The sequence below is a fragment of the Rhinatrema bivittatum genome, chromosome 7 (genome assembly GCF_901001135.1).
Source record: "Rhinatrema bivittatum chromosome 7, aRhiBiv1.1, whole genome shotgun sequence".
In the NCBI taxonomy this organism is placed as follows: Eukaryota; Metazoa; Chordata; class Amphibia; order Gymnophiona; family Rhinatrematidae; genus Rhinatrema; species Rhinatrema bivittatum.
This window is the reverse complement of record NC_042621.1, coordinates 305,329,271-305,347,547: the sequence shown is the minus strand read 5'-3', so window position 1 is coordinate 305,347,547 and position 18,277 is coordinate 305,329,271. Positions and strand designations below refer to the sequence as shown.

General features: G+C 41.6%; 1 protein-coding gene across 3 annotated transcripts in view; it reads left to right on the top strand.

Annotated features, from left to right (window-relative positions):
• TIAL1 (TIA1 cytotoxic granule associated RNA binding protein like 1) overlaps window positions 1-18,277 on the top strand; it is a 347,709-nt gene that overhangs the window by 15,063 nt on the left and 314,369 nt on the right. The gene's annotated exons all lie outside the window — the stretch shown is intronic.

The following is an 18,277-nucleotide window of genomic DNA, read 5'->3' as shown; positions in this document are numbered from 1 at the left end:
AGGGGCCAGGACCCCTCTTCTTAAGTATTCTTCACGGCTCCCGAGACTCCTTGCGGTGCCCGACCAATGGGTCAGCGCTGCGTGGGGAGTTAAACGCTGCTCTCCCTCCTTGCTCTTACCCCCACCCGGCACCAAGCTGCCGGAGTGTGTCCGCTGCGCGTGGTAGGGCCGGGTAGCCCAACGCTTCGGTCGGACCGCCCTTTCAATTATTGCAACTCCATATTACTAGGCTTACCATCACCATTACTAGGCTACTAAAATCACTACAGCTATTACAAAATGGCTCAGCTAGACTTACTAGGAATAAGGAAATTTGACGATATCACCCCTTCGCTGATAGCACTGCACTGGTTCCCAGTACAATCCAGAATTCATTACAAAGTTTTAACTCTAACTTTTAATATCATAATCAACACTAACCCATGTTTAATGGGAGTGCTTCTTCAACCATATATCCTGCAGATCGCAAAACAAAGGTCTTCTAAAGGTGCCCATAATACAGAACACACATCTAACACAAATAAGAGACAGAATGTTCTCCATAATGGGCCCTAAACTATGGATCGCTCTTCCAGAGTCTCTAGGCCAGATGACAAATAGAAAGAGTTTCAAAAGAGAACTGAAAACTTAGTTCATAAGCATTTCTAAAAAGCTAACATAAAACTCCAGTATGTTGATAGCATAGTCTGGGGCTTTGACAGTGATGTTAACAGATTGAGCAATATGTATTGAGCGATGTTAAATGAATACAGAGTATAATATGTAGGATAATGAAATGGAAACCACAGGTTATAACTTCATCGAAGCACACTAATTACCTGAGATTAATTAGGTTATGTATAAATATGACCTAGAAAATGTATTTGCTGTTATATGAACATTGAAACAATGAGATTGCTGACCCAGTAACTGAATGATGATTTTGTAAAACCGTTGTGATCTTATTTTGGAATGACTGTATATAAAACTCCTAAATAAATATTTCCAAAACCACCACTCAGTAGGGCCCAGCTTGCCTCTTTATGTAGCTTTTATGGTAAACACACTGTCCATGAGCCAGGTATACTAAAGGACGTTTCCCTAATTTGATTTGGAGGAAAAATGTTTAGTACACCTGGCTGCATGAAATTAGGCACTAGTTGCCAGAAATTTTGAAATTCCCATCAACAAAAAGATTATATGAATACACAACCTCTCCAACATTCTTTAGGGTTTTTATCATTTTTCTTTTTAAGTTGGTTTGGAACCCAGCTGCTAACAGTAACATTTGAAAAGGGGGAGAGAGCAGTCTTAAAATTGCCCATAGTGTCATGGTTCAGAGGATTCAAGCATAACAGGGAAATTCGAATAGGCTGTGGTAAAGGTTGAAGTAGCCTAGATGGATCTTAAAAAGAGTACATAGGTATGAATGACTCTAAACTGCCTGTATCATATTCTAATAAGCAGGTTATGAATACACATTTTATAATATATTTATTTGCATGTGAATGCCAGAAATTTGAGAAATAAGACTTGAAAGTAAGAATATATGGCCCTAAATAAAGATACAGACATAATGGAAGGTAAAGTTTTTAAAACTTAAAGTCATAAGTCAATTAACACCCATACAGCGACTGCATTAAACTCTGTGCTCCAAATCTACCACCCTGTCAGATCCCTATGTTCTGTGGCTCCTGGTCTGTTAGAAATTCAATCTCTCAAATAATCTTGACTGGGAAAGACGCAAGACTGTGCTCTGTCTCTAAGATTAATTTTGTGGAACCCTACCTGAATCTTTCTAACTGTGCCTTGAGAAGTTTAAGAAGTAACTTAAGACCTATTAATTTAAGTTGACTTTTACAGTTCCCCAGTATTTGGTTGATTTTAAAAGCCCTGTGCATGCCAAAGCTGGAAGATACATGTGTGACTTGACCAAGTATGCGCTGTGCAGATTTAAAAAAACTGCGCAAGTGTGCGTATATCTCCTGGTGCATGCACAAAAAAGATTTTCATGAAAAGGCAGGACATAGGTAACATGAAGTTACCCTTATCAACACTCTCACCAGTATAGGAATCTCAGGTACTGCCCTCTCCTGGATAAAGTCCTTCCTCCAAAACCGCACCTACACAGTCCTCATTGATAATTTCACATCCCCCCCTGTTAATCTCGACTGTGGCGTCCCCCAAGGATCCTCCCTCTCTTCCACGCTATTCAACATTTACATGCTCCCCCTCACAAACCTCCTTTCTAACCTTGGTATTACACACTTCATCTATGCAGATGATGTGCAAATACTCATTCCTTTCACAGATACTGTACTCACTGCTCTACATAGATGGGACACCATTCTCACTTCCATTAACCAACTTCTCACCGACATGCACTTAGCCCTCAACCCTCAGAAAACTGAACTCCTCCTCATCTCCTCCAAACATGCACCCATACCCTGTCCCTCCACGCTTCAGACTCCTAACTTTATCTCCGACACAAGAAACTTGGGTGTTATACTTGACAACCAACTAACCTTCAAACCATATATCAAATCTATCGTTAGCAGTTGCTATTTCAAACTCCAAACCCTCAAAAAACTCAAACCCCTCCTCTACTTCCATGACTTCCGCACAGTACTCCAGTCACTAATTTTTTCAAAAATCGATTACTGTAACGCACTCTTACTTGGACTCCCTGCCACCCACCTCAGACCTCTCCAACTCCTTCAAAACGCTACTGCACGCATCCTCTCTAATGTCAAGAAGAAAGACCACATTACCCCCACCCTCATCAACCTCCATTGGCTGCCCATCCATTCACGCATCCTATACAAGACCCTTACCCTCATCCACAAAAGTATTACTAATGAACACTACAACTGGTTAAGCCCACCCTTCCTCCCTCGTACCTCCACAAGACCTACACGCTCCTCCCTTCGTGGAACTCTTATCCCCCCATCTATAAAATCCACAAGACTCATCTCCACCACCAATAGGGCCCTTTCCCTCGCAGGCCCTTCCCTGTGGAACTCCATGCCACTTGACCTTCGCACCGAAACCTCCACACCCACCTTTAAAAAGAAACTCAAAACCTGGCTCTTCCTCCAAGCATACCCCCAATCACCTTCACCACCTATAAACACCTTAACCCAACCTCCATCTAGTACTAGTACTAACACCCCTACCACAGGACCTACACCCATCCCCTCAAGACAACCACAAACCCCTCACTTATCATCCACACAATAATCTATCTCTTATTAGCACCGTACATATCTTTTTACCCCTTTCACTGTTGCCCTTGCGCATTTTCAAATGTTGCACACAACCTATGTACATACCACTTGTTCATTGTTTCCCTGTACATATTTTCTCCTCACGTTTCCGTCTTCACCCCCCCCTGCCCCCCCCTTTGTCTCGACCACCCCCTCCCCTCCCTCCCCTATTTATTTAGTTATTGATCTGTTACTATGTTCTAGGTTACACAATGTTCCTTGTAAAGGCTTTGCCTATATATATCCTTGTTTTAAGTTATCTGTAAACCGGCACGATGTGCAAACGGTTGCCGGTATATAAAATTAAATAAATAAAAAAAAAAAAAAAATGAAGTGTGCTCGCAAATCTTTATGCACACAAGTACATGCCAGAGTGCCCTACTGTGTAACGTTACTTCTGCTATGGACGACGTCTAAGTTGTGAAATAAAAAAAATAGGGTAGTCAGCGGGGTTTTATTGGCTGTGGGTAAAAGGGATGCAAGTTAGCTAGGGGGATTAGGAAGTTCTTTCCTTTACTGGGGCAAACTTGGAAGGAACAAGGTTTGGATAAGTTCTTGGAGGAGAAGTCCATTAACTGCTATTAATCAAGTTTACTTAGGGCAGTGGTCCCCAACCTTTTTTGCACCAGGGACCGGCTTCAAGCAAGACCATTTTTCCATGGCCCGGTGGGGCAGGGGCGGGGCTTTGGTCATATGGGGGCGGGGTTATGGAGGGGGTTAGATTTTAGTGCACACTTATTTAATTATGACATTTATAATGTGAATGTGACTCAACTCACCATAGGTTCTCACATGCATGACACACTGACACATGATCGTCACGGGGCTAGATGTAAAAGTACAGTTTGCATCCATGGGAACCCCCCTGTCCCACAATAATGGATGTAAAGCAGAATTATGACATTCCCCATACAACTCACCCTACAAAAAAGATATTCTGGTTCTGGTGTCATCTCAGTAACAGCAACTCAAACTCCTTCTACTTCCAGGCTCAATAGCCTATTTATGAAAAGACAGCAGTTTACCACCAATGCATGTCCTCTTGAGAAAACACAACAAATAAGACCGATACAAACGCTTACATGCTAGTAAAATATCTCATCTCGGTAACAGACACAGAAGCGACCTAACATACTCCCAGGATCTGTAGTAATGCACATACACTAATCCGCACACAGTTACACCTGTATTATGGAATACACTCAAACAGGAGCAACCCTATCTATGAAAAGGCAACACTACAAATATTAAATCAGGTCCTAAAAACCTCCAAATATTAAATCAGGTCCTAAAAACCTCCATCCTCAAAGAGGGATTTTTCAAGCTAAACATTCTAAAAAAAACTTAAACCCCTCCTCCACCACCAAGATTTCCGGACTGTCATTCAGGCCACACTCTCCTCAAAACTCGATTATTGTAACGCCCTCCTCCTCGGACTCCCTTCCTCCTCCATCAAGCCTCTACAAATGCTCCAGAACTCCATAGCTAGAGTTATCACAAACACCAGGAAATCTGAACATATTACTCCCATACTCAAAGACCTTCACTGGCTCCCCATCACATCCCGCATCCTCTTTAAAACCCTATCCATTATCCACAAATCCCTTTACTGCCATAACTCTGACTGGCTTGATGAACCTTTCCTCCTCACACGCTCCGATCGGCCCACCAGAACTGTCAACAAGGGGACCCTCACAATACCCTCCCTTAAAAAAGCCCACCTCTCTTCCACAAGGGATAGAGCAATCTCTGTCGCAGGCCCCAAGCATAGGAACTCCCTTCCAACCCCCCATAGCCTCGAATCATGTCACACCAAATTTAGAAAGAAACTAAAGACCTGGCTCTTCCGAATAGCCTACCCCGATTAGACCTTCTTCACTGCAGTTCCTACACCGCTTGACACAAACCTGCCCCTACCCCTTTGACGCACATGATTTGATCTCTGGTCCTATATATAAGTGTATATAATTTACTCGATATTGTAAAAAGTTCACTACCATTACTGTTTCTGCATCTTCTGCATCCTTCTGCATCCTCTACATTATCTCCTTCTACAGCTTTATATTTGTCCCCTCCCCATACTCCTGTTCATTGTATTTTCCTTTTCCTTCCTTTTAGTTACAATGTAAACCGATATGATGTTTGCATACTAATGTCGGTATATAAAAGCATTAAATAAATAAAAAATAAAAACCAATACACCTCTTATTAGGAAAACAGAACTAGCAAGCAGCTATAGATCCCCACTCAGAAATAATTGTAAAACTATACTAATAAGCAGAATAAATGTTTCAAAACAGCTATGAACAGAATAACATCCAACAATTAAAAACTCATATAAACTATTAAACATTCTCCAAACACCAATAAAATATTTCAAAAAAGCAGACATCACACAATTAAAATGGCAGTCAAGAAAAATAAACTTAAAAAGCCACCTTACTTACCTCCTCCAGCAGGTCTCCTACTCCCGTTCCCTGCAGGCCGTGGCACACACCAGAAGCAGCAGTAGAAGCTAAGCTCTATACTTATGGTCCTCTTCCTTAGTGCCCATGTCTCTCTCACACACACCGTACCAGTCATACCCCCATGACCAGTTTCTGTCTCTTACACACCAATCATCTCCCAGTCTTTGGCACATGCACACCAGTCACCTTCCTGAACAGTTTCTCTCATGCCATACACACACACACACAGGCTTCCCACTCCCGTGTTCTGCTTACACATATGGGCTTCTCACTCTCATAATCACTTTCTCTGTCTCTCTCTCTCTCACACACACACACACACACACACACACACACACACACACACACACACACACACACACACCAGTCTCTCACTCCCATGCTTGTTCTCTCCACATGCACAGGCTTCTCATTCCCATAATCACTTTCTTTCTCTCTCTCTCACACACACACACACACACTCACCAGTCTCTCACTCCCATGTTCTCTTTCAGATGTACAGGCTTCTCACTCCCATGCTGTGTCTCACACATACCCAGGTTTCTCACTCCCATGCTCACTCTCTTCACATGCACAGGCTTCTCATTCTCATAATCACTTTCTCTCTGTTACACACACACCAGTCTCTCTCATTTCCATGCTCACTCTCCACGTGCACAGGCTTCTCATTCCCTGAATCACATTCTCTCACATTCACACACACTAGTCTTTTTCTTTCACACACCCCGTCACCTTACCAACCAGTCTCTCTCTCTCATGCATGCACACTCACCCAGGTTTCTCACTCCCATGCTTACTTTCACACCCCCCCCAACACCAGGCTTCTTACGCCCATGCTTTCCCACATACCCAGACTTCTCACTTCCATGCTTTCTCTCTCTCTCTCTCTCTCACACACACACACACACCAGTCACCTCCCTGATTAATGTCTTTCACATACACATCAGTCATCTCCCTGAGCAATCACTTTCATTGTCTCTCACATACACACACACACACATCAGCTCTCTGACCAGTCAATCTCACAATGACTGGCTGGCTGCTTCTCTCTCTTTCTCTCACTCACTCACTTCCTCTCCTCCCCCCCCCCCCCCCAAAGCACAAATGGGAGCTGCAGCAGCCCCCGCAGGCCAAGAAAGAAGAATCCCATCGGCCGCGGGAGGCTCATGCTGCTGACTCCTTTCTCGATTACCGGCTGCTTCAATTGCTTGGGGGCTGCTGCTACTTTATCACGCGGCACGGCTCTTTCTCCTTCCCGCGCACCGCGTATCACTTCCTGTTCCAGGTCACGGGGGGGGGGGGGGGGCGGGAAGAAGAAAAGGCCAGCCATGGGTGCCACAGCTTCCTCTAACACCGCTGCCGTTCCCACTGGGCTTGAACGTGCTGATAGCCCGGCGGCAACGGCAGCAGGGAAGGAAGAGCAGCAGGAGAGACCAGGAGCATGCGACACACCTGCCGGTGCTTGGTGGCGCCGCGGACCGGCAAAAATCCCCAACGTCCCGGTCCATGGACCGGTGGTTGGGGACCCCTGACTTAGGGAATAGCCACTGCTAATAATTGCATCAGTAGCATGGGATCTTCTTGGTGATTGGGTAATTGCCAGGTTCTTGTGGCCTGGTTTGACCTCTGTTGGAAACAGGTTGCTGGGCTTGATGGACCCTTGGTCTGACCCAGCATGCCAATTTCTTATGTTCTTAAAGAGCTAATTGCGTCGGCGCACATGTCGATTAAAATCCCGCCCCCCCCCCAAACGAATGAGGTGACATTTACACGCATTTGCATGTGTACATGAAATCGTGTGCACATGTATGTCCGAATAGCCGATTTGAAACCGCGTACGTACATGAGTATATTTTTTAAAATTGCCGTTTCTACGTGCATGAGCCGGAAAATGCACGTGTACCCGCGTGCAGGTCTTAAAATTTATCTGTGCATTATTTCAGGAAAACAAAAAAGAGGTGCAAAACAAAAACCTAATATAGAATATTAGAGGAATGGTATCAGAGAAAAATATATGCTGAATTAATGTAATCTACTGCCTCACGCCTACAGTGGGTACCAAGTAGTTGTCAGACACCAGCACTATGTTGTCACTTCATCTACCCAACCTCTTAATCCAATTTTATAAATATTTTAATATCCCTATATATATAACCAAAAAATGAATATATTTTCAAAATTTGTACTTATCTTAAAACTGGTGCTTAAAACATGAAGACACTCTTATCTGCATCGCCCAGTGCTGATGTTTGACAACTGCTTGGGACCCATTGTGGGCAAGAGACAATAGATTCCATCAGCATATATTTTTCTCTGATACCATTCCTCTATAATATTCTGTATTAGATTTTTGTTTTTCACCTCTTTGTTTTTTTTTATTGTGATTAGTGAGATGTTTGCTCTTTTGTTAGATATCTATCATTGTTCAGGAAGCCAGCTCTGTCTCATTTGTTTTATCTCACAGGATATAATATTTTATTATTGCTTGTTTTATGTACTGTGTACAAGTTTTATGTGTGTAAAGGTTGTGATCCACCAAGTATATTCAAAATATGCAGGGTATAAATTAGGGAAAAAAAATAAGCATCTCAGAGACCCAGTGGAAGGAGGATAACTAATTGGACAAATAGGGTACAAATTATATCGACATAACAGATCAGATTGGTGGAGGGATGGCACTATAGGCTAAGGATGACACAGAGTCAAGCTGGATAAAAAATCTTCAGGAAACAAACTGTACTCTGGAAACCTTATGGATAAGAATTCCAAGTGTAAAGGGGAAGAGTACAGTAGCGGGAGTATATTATTGCTTGCCAGTCCTGGGTGATGAAACAGATTGTAAAATGCTAAGAGAGATTAGATGGGCTAATAAGATTAGCAAAACAGTAATAATGGGAGAATTCAGTTATCCCAATATTGATTGGGTAAATATCACTTCAGGACATGCTAGGTAGATAAAAGTTCCTATATGCTATAAGTGACTGCTTCATGCAGCAGCTGGTCATGAAACGAGGGAGTGGAGGGCTATTTTAGATCTAGTTCTCAGTGGAACACAGGACCTGGTGCAAGATAGTGGATCTGCTTGGCAATAGTAATAATGCAATTAAATTTGACATAATCACTAGAGGGTGGACATTATGATACAAGTGAAGAAATAAAAGGAGCAGTTGCCAAGCTTAAATGTTTGCATGACTTGTCAGCATTTTGTTTTAAAATACATTGTCTGGGTTTCCAAGATGGCATTCCATACGTGAAAAGTTGAAGGAAGACCAAATGACTGCCTGAATGGTTTAATGATGAGGTGAAAGAGACATTTAAAGCCAAAAGGGCCTTTTTAAAAAAAAATGGAGAGAGGATCCCAAATGAGAAAGATAGGGAAGAGCATAAGCACTGGCATGTTAGATGCAAAACAGTAATAAGGCAGGCCAAGAGAATTTGAAGAGGAGTTTGCCATAGAGGTAAAAGCTAATAATAAAAACTTTTTCAAGTATGTTTGAGGCAAAATGCCTGTAAGACAGACAGCTGGACCTCTAGATGACCAAAGGGTTATAAAAGGAGTTTTAGGAGTTATTAGGAAAGGAATGGAGACTACAACAGAAAATTTTATAATACCTCTGTATTGTTCCTTGGTAAGACCGCATGTAAAGTACTGTGGAATTCTGGTTGCTGCATCTCAAAAAAGATATAGCTGGAAAAGGTACAGAGAAGGAGATCAAAATTATAAAGGACAGTTCCCTTATGAGGAAAGAAGTTAGGATTGTGAGGGCTGGTGGGGGTGTGTGTGTGTGTGTGTGTGTGTTATGATAGAAGTCTATAAAATCATGAGTGGAATAGAATGAGTACATGTAAATTGATTATTTACTCTTTCAAATAATATAAAAACTAGGAGTTAAGTAGCACATGTAAAACAAAGTGGAGAACATGTTTTCACTCAAAGAACAATTAAGCTCTGGAATTCATTGCAGGAGAATATGGTAAAGGCATCTAGCTTTGTTGGGTTTAAAAAAGGCTTGGACGAGAGATCCATAACTGTTGTTAACCAGATAGAAGGGAAAAGCCACAATTTATCCTTGGGTGTTAGATCCCATGCTGCTATCTGCTGTTTGGGATCCTGCCAACTACTTGTGTTCTGGATTGGCCACTGTTGAGAACAGGATGCTGGACTTGATGGACCATTGGTCTGACCCAGTATTGCAATTCTTATGTACTCAAGATGTTGTTGCACCATGGAGCGATAGAGAGACATTATGATATTCTCTCTTATTCTCCATTCCTGCCCTAATAATTCCTAGCATTCTATTTGCTTTCTTGACTGATGCTACACACTGAGGAGATTCATTTCATTTATTTATTTATTTACAGCAATTTATAACCTGCCCAATTACCAGAACACTCTTCTGGGTGTATTATCAATGATGACACCTAAATATTTTTCCTAATGGTGATTCCTGATGTGGGACCTTGCATCATGTAGCTATAATTTGGGTTACTCTTCCCTAAGTGCACCACTTTGCACTTTATTTGTCCACATTATATTTAATTTGCCATTTGCATGCCCAGTCTTCCAATTTTGCAAGGTCCTCTTGCAATTTCTCACAATCCTCTTATGATTTAACAATTTTGAATAATTTTGTGTCATTGGCAAATTTGATCACCTCACTTATTCCCTCAGGCATTTATAAATATATTAAAAAGCAGTGGTCTCAGAACAGATCCCTGGAGCATTCCACTATTCACTTTTCTCCATTGGGAAAATTGACCATTTAGCCCTGCTCTATTTTCTGTCTTTTAACTAATTCGCAATCCACATTAAGATACTGTCCCCGCTATCCAATTATTTTTTATCTTTCAACATCTTTATTAAATAATAGATTGTATTGCAATATGCTGAACTTGTTTTATAATCTCGTTTTCCTCCTTTGTTGTATCCCTCGTTTTCCCCACCCCCTCATCCCCGTACCTAAGTACCAGCTTACAAAGCCTTTATATGATGTCCAGTATTTTAATCAGAATGTTATAGAGGGCATTCGTTTCTTTCTTTTTGATCTGCAGACCAGTCAACACCTGTGGGATTCCTCTGCTTGCCATTAGGTGGAGGCAGAGAACTTTTTTTACGCTTTTTTTTTTTTTTTTTTTGCTTACATCACTCATGTTATATATCTTGGGATAGCTACCTTTCAATCGCTTTGAAAGATCACTTCTCAAAAAAGATTAATCTGACTGGCTATAATCCTAAAGTCTTGCTCTCCATAGCCAAAAAACCTCACCAAACCACTCTCCTCACAGACTGCTAATTCTTCGTCTCTCATGGCTGACTCTCTTTTAATATCATTTAATCTCAAACTATACAAACTTTGTATTTCCTTTACTTCTGTGCCTTGTTGGTATACCAACCCTGAATCACTCACTTTATCTTTGTGGGAAAACTTTGAGCGAGTATCTTTCTCTGAAGTTGAATCTCTTATTTCTAAAACAAATAATACCATTTGTCCTGCTTTTCTTTTCAAAACCTCCCGGAACATTCTCACCCGTTCGGTCCAAGTTCATAAATCTTTCATTAACCGAAGGTATGGTCCTGGATTCTCTCAAACCAAGCGTTAGTTCGCCCATTGCTCAAAAAACTAAATCTTGATATTACCGAACCAGCCAACTACAGACCTATCTCTAATCTGCCTTTTTTCTTAAAAATCTTAAGAATCCGCTGTACTTTCTCAGCTTACCAAACATCTTGATAAAAACCAACTGTTAGATCCACATCAATATGGGTTTCGATGTTCACTCAATACTGAAATTCTCCTTCTATCTCTCACGGATACTCTTAGGCATGGTATAGAGTCCAGACAGCAATTTCTTCTCATTTCATTAGATATTTCTTCTGCTTTCGATACAGTTGATCATGACATTTTTCTCTATCGCCTTCAAGAATTTGGCATTAAAGGTACTGTTCTCAATTGGTTTTGATCTTACCTTCTGCATCGTACACAGATCATATTCAGTAATCAATTTTCTACTCTCTCCCCTTTTATAACTGGTGTCCCCCAGGTTTCAGCTCTGTCTTCTGTACTGTTTAACGTCTATTTATCTCCCATCTGCAAAATTCTCTATTCTTTGTCTTTCTGTTACAAACTGGACAGATACTCTACAACACCTTCAGATCTGTTTTTCTGTAATTACCTCATGGCTCAAGCACAATAAATTATCTTTGAACATGTCTAAAACAGAATTCTTGGTTGTCCATAGCCCTTATTCCTCCTTTGACCAAAAAATCAGTGCTCTTAAATGGTCAGTCTTTCCCTATTCAATCACATATTAAAAGTCTTGGTGTCATACTAGACTCCATCGTCTCATTTCGTCCGCAACTCAAACAAGTCATTTCAAAAGGTTTCTACAGACTACGCGTGCTTTCGGGTCTCAAAAAGCTACTACATCTTCCGGAATTTCGAACTGTCCTTCAAGCCTCCATCCCATCCTCGGCTACTGTAACAGTCTGTACATGGGCATCCCTCAAACCTATCTTCGCTCTCTTCAGATTCTGCTGAATGCAGTCACACAACTCCTTGCTAATGTAAAAAGTTTTGAACACATTACTCCAATTTTTTTTGTAATAAACTGTTTATTCACAGGGTAACCATCAAAAAACAGACCAGTACATAGCAAGAGAAACTAAAAAAAAGAAAAAAAACATCAAGAATACAGGCAGTACAGCAAATCCACCTAAACAGCCCTGTCTTTTAAATGTTAACAAATCCACTCCCCCCCCCCCCCCCCCCAGTGAAGAGAAACAAGAAACAAAAGACGTATATCAGTAAAAAAAAAAAAAAAAAAACAAAATCATAGAACATGGGCAACAGGAATTGACTAACATCCCTGTTCCCAAGTACAGGGCCATTCCCAGAAATACCTCTCCATAGGGATCCGAAAAGAACAGCCCCAACCACCTAGTGGCAAAGGGAAGGCAAGTTCAAATAGGTACCTGACAATGTGTCAATTGCCACTGCCGATACCATTTCCAAGGCTCAGCAAAACGTGCTAAACGATCGTATTTAATTGCAGTTAGTTTCTCCATATAGTATACCCAGTGAAGGCGTCTCAAGACACTATCAAACGGGGGGACATGGGCACTCCGCCAGTCTCTAGCTAAGACCCCCCTCAACGCCATTAGAACGGCCTTCACAAAAGAACATTGAGATTTAGGCAAAGTATCCACAGGGAAATTCAAAAGCGCAATTTGAGGAGACGCTATGCCATCCTGGACATAAAGCGCCACACCGCCTCCCGGGTGCTCCTCTGTTATTGCGATATAATTTGTACCCCAGTATAGCACTGTCCCATTGGTTGTCCTCCTTCCACCATGTCTCTGAGATGCCAATTAAATCTATGTCATCATTCACTGCTATACATTCTAATTCTCCCATCTTACTTTTTAGACTTCTGGCATTAGCATACAAACATTTCAAAGTTTGTTTTTTGTTTGTATTTTCATTCTGCTTTTTAATGATTGGGATAAGTTAGAATTTTTTAGCTCAGCTGAGTTTTTAGTTACAGGCACTTGGACTACTTTTCTTATAATTGGAACCTCACTGTCGGGATGCCCTAATTTTAATGTATCATTAGTATCCTTTGAATATACCTCTTTCTGAACCATGTGCTGCTGAGCGACTGTCGGCTTTCCCCTTGGGTTCTAGTTTAAAAGCTGTTCTATCTCCTTTTTAAAAGTTAGCGCCAGCAGTCTGGTTCCACCCTGGTTAAGGTGGAGCCCATCCCTTCGGAAGAGACTCCCCCTTCCCCAAAAGGTTCCCCAGTTCCTAACAAAACTGAATCCCTCTTCTTTGCACCATCGTCTCATCCACACATTGAGACTCCGGAGCTCTGCCTGCCTCTGGTGACCTGCGCATGGAACAAGGAGCATTTCAGAGAATGCTACCCTGGAGGTTCTGGATTTAAGCTTTCTACCTAAGAGCCTAAATTTGGCTTCCAGAACCTCCCTCCCACATTTTCCTATGTCATTGGTGCCCACATGTACCATGACAGCCGGCTCCACCCCAGCACTGTCTAAAATCCTATCTAGGTGACGTGTGAGGTCCTCCACCTTCGTATCAGGTAGGCATGTTACCAGGCGATCCTCACGCCCACCAGCCACCCAGCTGTCTCGATTCCTAATAATCGAATCACCAACTATGACAGCCGACCTAACCCTTCCCTCCTGGGCAGTAGGCCTTGAGGACAATGCATCACCTGGCGAGCAGGTCCTTGCTACAGGATCCCTTCCTGCTGCATCAGGTTGATGCTCTCCAGTCATGAGACCTTCTTCCTCCAAGGCAGCACCAAGATACCTTTTCCAGGCCCTATCCTGTCTCCTCCCAAAACATGAGTTGAAACCTCTACTGAGGAAAATGTTCTATTTTATCTGGCATAGGAGACCACCGTGGGTAGCTAGGATGGTGCTGTATAGGAGCAGACGGGACAGAGGGGTAGGACTGCCATCCTTGGTACATTATTATGTTGCAGCTCAACTCAGAGCAGTAATTGAGTGCCATGACCCTACATTGAGCAAACAATGGGTAGAGATCGAACAGGCCTTTGTAGATGACTTCCCATTGCATAACCTGTTTTGGTCGGAGGGACTCTCCAATCATTATATTAAAGAATTTTCCCCTCCTTTACAATGTACATATCGAATATGGAGATGTTGGAAATCAAAACTGGTGCGGAGCAAACGATACCCGACGCTCTCATCCATCCGACATCTGAGACACTTTGTTGCTGGGAGATTAAATCTGGTATTTCTTAGATGGGAAAAACTGGGGATTACTTGTCTGGGGCAGATATGGCACAATTGAGTGATAGCATTTGACCAACTACAACGGACATACGGCCTCCCTAAGTCTGACTTTTTAGCCTTTGCCCAGCTGAATCACTTTATTAGTACTAAAACAGTCGAGGAAGATTTAAAGCAGGGTTGATCCTTTTTTGAATGGTACTACATTTTGGCGGGTAAAGTTCAAAAGCATATTTCCAACATATATCAATTACTGGTAAGTCAAGATTGTACTCAAGGGACCCACATTACTGTTTGTGAGTCAGACTTGGGGGGTCACATAGGCCAGGGGCCAGTGGGAAGAATGTTTTCGCAGTTATGGACGGGTTTCAATGTCGGCAGTATTGATGGAAAATAGATATAAACTTCTGTGTCGTTGGCATTATTCTCCAGCTCGTATAGCCAGGTGGTCTCAGGGCTGCCCATGTACGTGCTGGCGGAATTGCTCCCAAATAGGCACTTTCTTTCATATGTGGTGGAGTTTTCCCCACATTCAAAGTTTCTGGAAGGCCTGTCAGGGGTGGATGGAGAGTGTCCTGGGAGTCTCAGTCCCGTTGACAGTGGAGTTATGGCTACTGGGAGTTCCTTATGAGGGGTACACAGATGATCAGCGAATATTGTTTCAGTATGTGGATACCACAGCACGGGTGTTGGTGGCTATTCAATGGAAGTCTAACACCTCGCCGTCCCACACACAGTTATTGGTAAAACTACGGCAATTATATATGCTGGAAAAACTGACTGCTATCAGAAGGGACTCTCTCCCTAAATTTCGCAAAATATGGTCCAAGATCACCCACTATCTTCAGGAATAAAGTGGAATAGGAGTACCCGGCAGGTCCACATTGGCAGGTGGGGGAAGGGTGGGAACAGGGCTTTTTAAACAAGCATTTTGTAAAGATAAAGAAAAGGAGAAAAATAGTTGAGTGATAAGGATGCACCAAGCTAGAAGTTTTTAGTAACTTACATAAGCATATTAATGTTAAAATCAAACTGCCTAATTTGTTCCTAACAATCAGGTTTAACTTACACACCTAGTTTATTATTTTAAATTGTTACCGTACTATGATGCCACACGAGTAATTTGTAATCTGTACCACCCATATTTCTCTTTATCGTGCCCTTCTGTAAACCGTTGTGATGGTATTTAACTTAACGATGGTATAGAAATTTTTTTTAAATAAATAAAATAAATAAACAGGGAACAGGGTTAGGGAATGGGGGGGAGGGGTGGGGGAGTTGGACCATGTAAAAGACAAATTAGGATGCCTAATTCTTGCAGTCAGTAATTCATTAGTGGCGCATATTATCGTACTGTTTTCTGAAATTTGTCATTATGCATGTGATAGTACTATTTGTTGACAATATATTGTTAATGTGGCTTTATATTAATAAAAATTGTCAACTATATAAAAAAGGGACCCTTCCTCGTTATTCAGTAGAGATGTGCATTCGTCCTGTTTCGGCAACCCCGAAAAACGAAGCAAATTTTCCCGAAATTTCGGGAAATCTCTTTTTTCGGGGGCCGGAAAAAAAAAAAAAAAAAAAAGGCCCGAACCTCGGGAAATCAAAATTTTCCGCGGCGGGCTGATAACGAAGGCTGAACCAAAAGGTTCAGCCGAAGCACATGTCTATTATTCAGTATTATAACCTTTGATTTGGGTCAATTAACTTTACATCTTGAATCCTTCCAAACATGCAGCTTATATCCTTGATTGCCTGAACAGAACTGTGAGGACCTCTCAACATTAAAAGCAGGGCTTCCACATGCAGAAAACATGTTTCTACATATAATACTTATAATTGGACTGTGGGGGTGGGGGTGGAGAGAGCTCCAGCATTTACTTTCATCTGATCAGTGTAAGTGAACTGTCCCTGAAACTTGCATTATCCAGGATTTTTTTGTAGATACATTGCAAGCAAGTGAACCACTCTGTTTTATAAGGCTTTTTCTAAAATGTAACATTAAATCTTGTATATGCTACAAAGAAAATTTTAAAATCTAATCAAAGTAAACTGTATAGTAAGCAGCCATCTGTATTTCTACTGTGCCTGTCATGACTTTTGTACATATACTATATTGCTTCCTTTATTTGTTTATTTTACTTCATCATAAGAATGCTTTTTTTAAATCTATGGTTGGGGAATAGAAATGGATCAGTGATATAAGTAGGTTGTGCAGCCAATTGCACCTAGGTACTTGTTTGGGCCATTTCTGCCTTAAGAAATGGGACCTAATTGACTATGTTATGCAGGATTTTAGTAAAGGTATTAATTAGTTCTCCTAGAACTGATGGTGTAGCAGCAGAAACGTAATTAAGTTGGATATACTTGCACAATACATGAAGAACAGCATAGATCCCACTAAAATAATGTACTCTTTGTATTTTTATTTATACATTTCAAGATATTAACATAAATAACACTCAGAGGAAATATAAAACAAAATATAATATTAGCAGTCACTATTTAAAAAGGAAATTAATAGGCAGCCCTCATAGTTAGTCCACAATGAGAGGAGAGAATTAAAGAAAATGCAGTAAGTAAAAAAAAAAAAAAAAAAAAAAAAAAAAAAAAAAAAAAAGGACATAGAAGTAGCTGCAAGTGGCTTTGCTATGTCATATGCTTTTATGACACCTCAACAAGCAGGAATCTCAGGGATCTGAGTTGGTGGAGCAACCAACTGTTTTGCTGGTCAGAAAGGCTGATAGTTGAGGATCAACAACTATATAACGTTGAAATTTAATACTCTTGCAAAAGAAATGCAGTTTAAAGGAGGCTCCTAGCTGCATTATTTTAGGTCTCAATAGCAAAAATTATTTCCTCAATGTGTGGCATGAGCCACATCCTGAAATGTATCTTAAAATTCATGAAACATCTCTATATTTGAAATTTTAATCAGCCACTCTCTGAGTCAAGTGCCAGTTGAATACTTAAAGTAGCTGGTACCATCATGTCTGTATCCAGCCTCTCTTGGAAACCAGTTAAATCAAGTAAGTTTTTTGTATAAGAAACATTTTTATAAAAGAAACATGTTATCTTAAAGCTATATTGCTGCTTTACGTATTTGGGTAGAATAGGGGCTTAAGTATGTTACTAGCAGGAAGTCTTGGGAAGTTTGATCTGCAGCAGCTGACATACTTGTAAAAGCATGTGGAATACTGAAATATTTTCTTAAATGCTGTTACGGCTTAGTTCGATATGTGAATCCAAAGTAGACAACAGTCTTACCTTAGCTCGTGATGGCTGATCAAAAGGAAGTCCAAAATCAGAGAGAATGGCAGGCAAAGAGTAACCCAATCCAGTCTGGGTAGTGGGTCGGCAGCAAACAAACAGAACCAAGGCACAGGCCAGAATCAGGGCATGCAGCAGGTAGGCAGGTCCGAAGTACAATCCAGAATCAGGGCAGGCAGCAGGTAGGCAGGTCTGAAGTACAATCCAGAATCAGGGCAGGCAGCAGGTAAATAGGAAGATCCAAACCAGTCCGGGTCGAGGGTAGGCGGCAGGCAGAATAGGTCCAAGGCAATCCTGGTCAAAGAAAACAGCAAACAGTGAGACAAAATCCCAAGGGAGCACCAGCACAAGCAAGCCTGTAGCCGAGGCAATGCTGTGTTGGGCTCAGTTCTTTAAATACCCAAAGTTCCCGTGCAATTGCGGGGACTTCCAGGTAGAAAGATGACGCGCCCCGATGGGCGGAGTTTGCGTGCGACCTGCCCAACTCCCCGGACAGTTCCGGCATTGCATA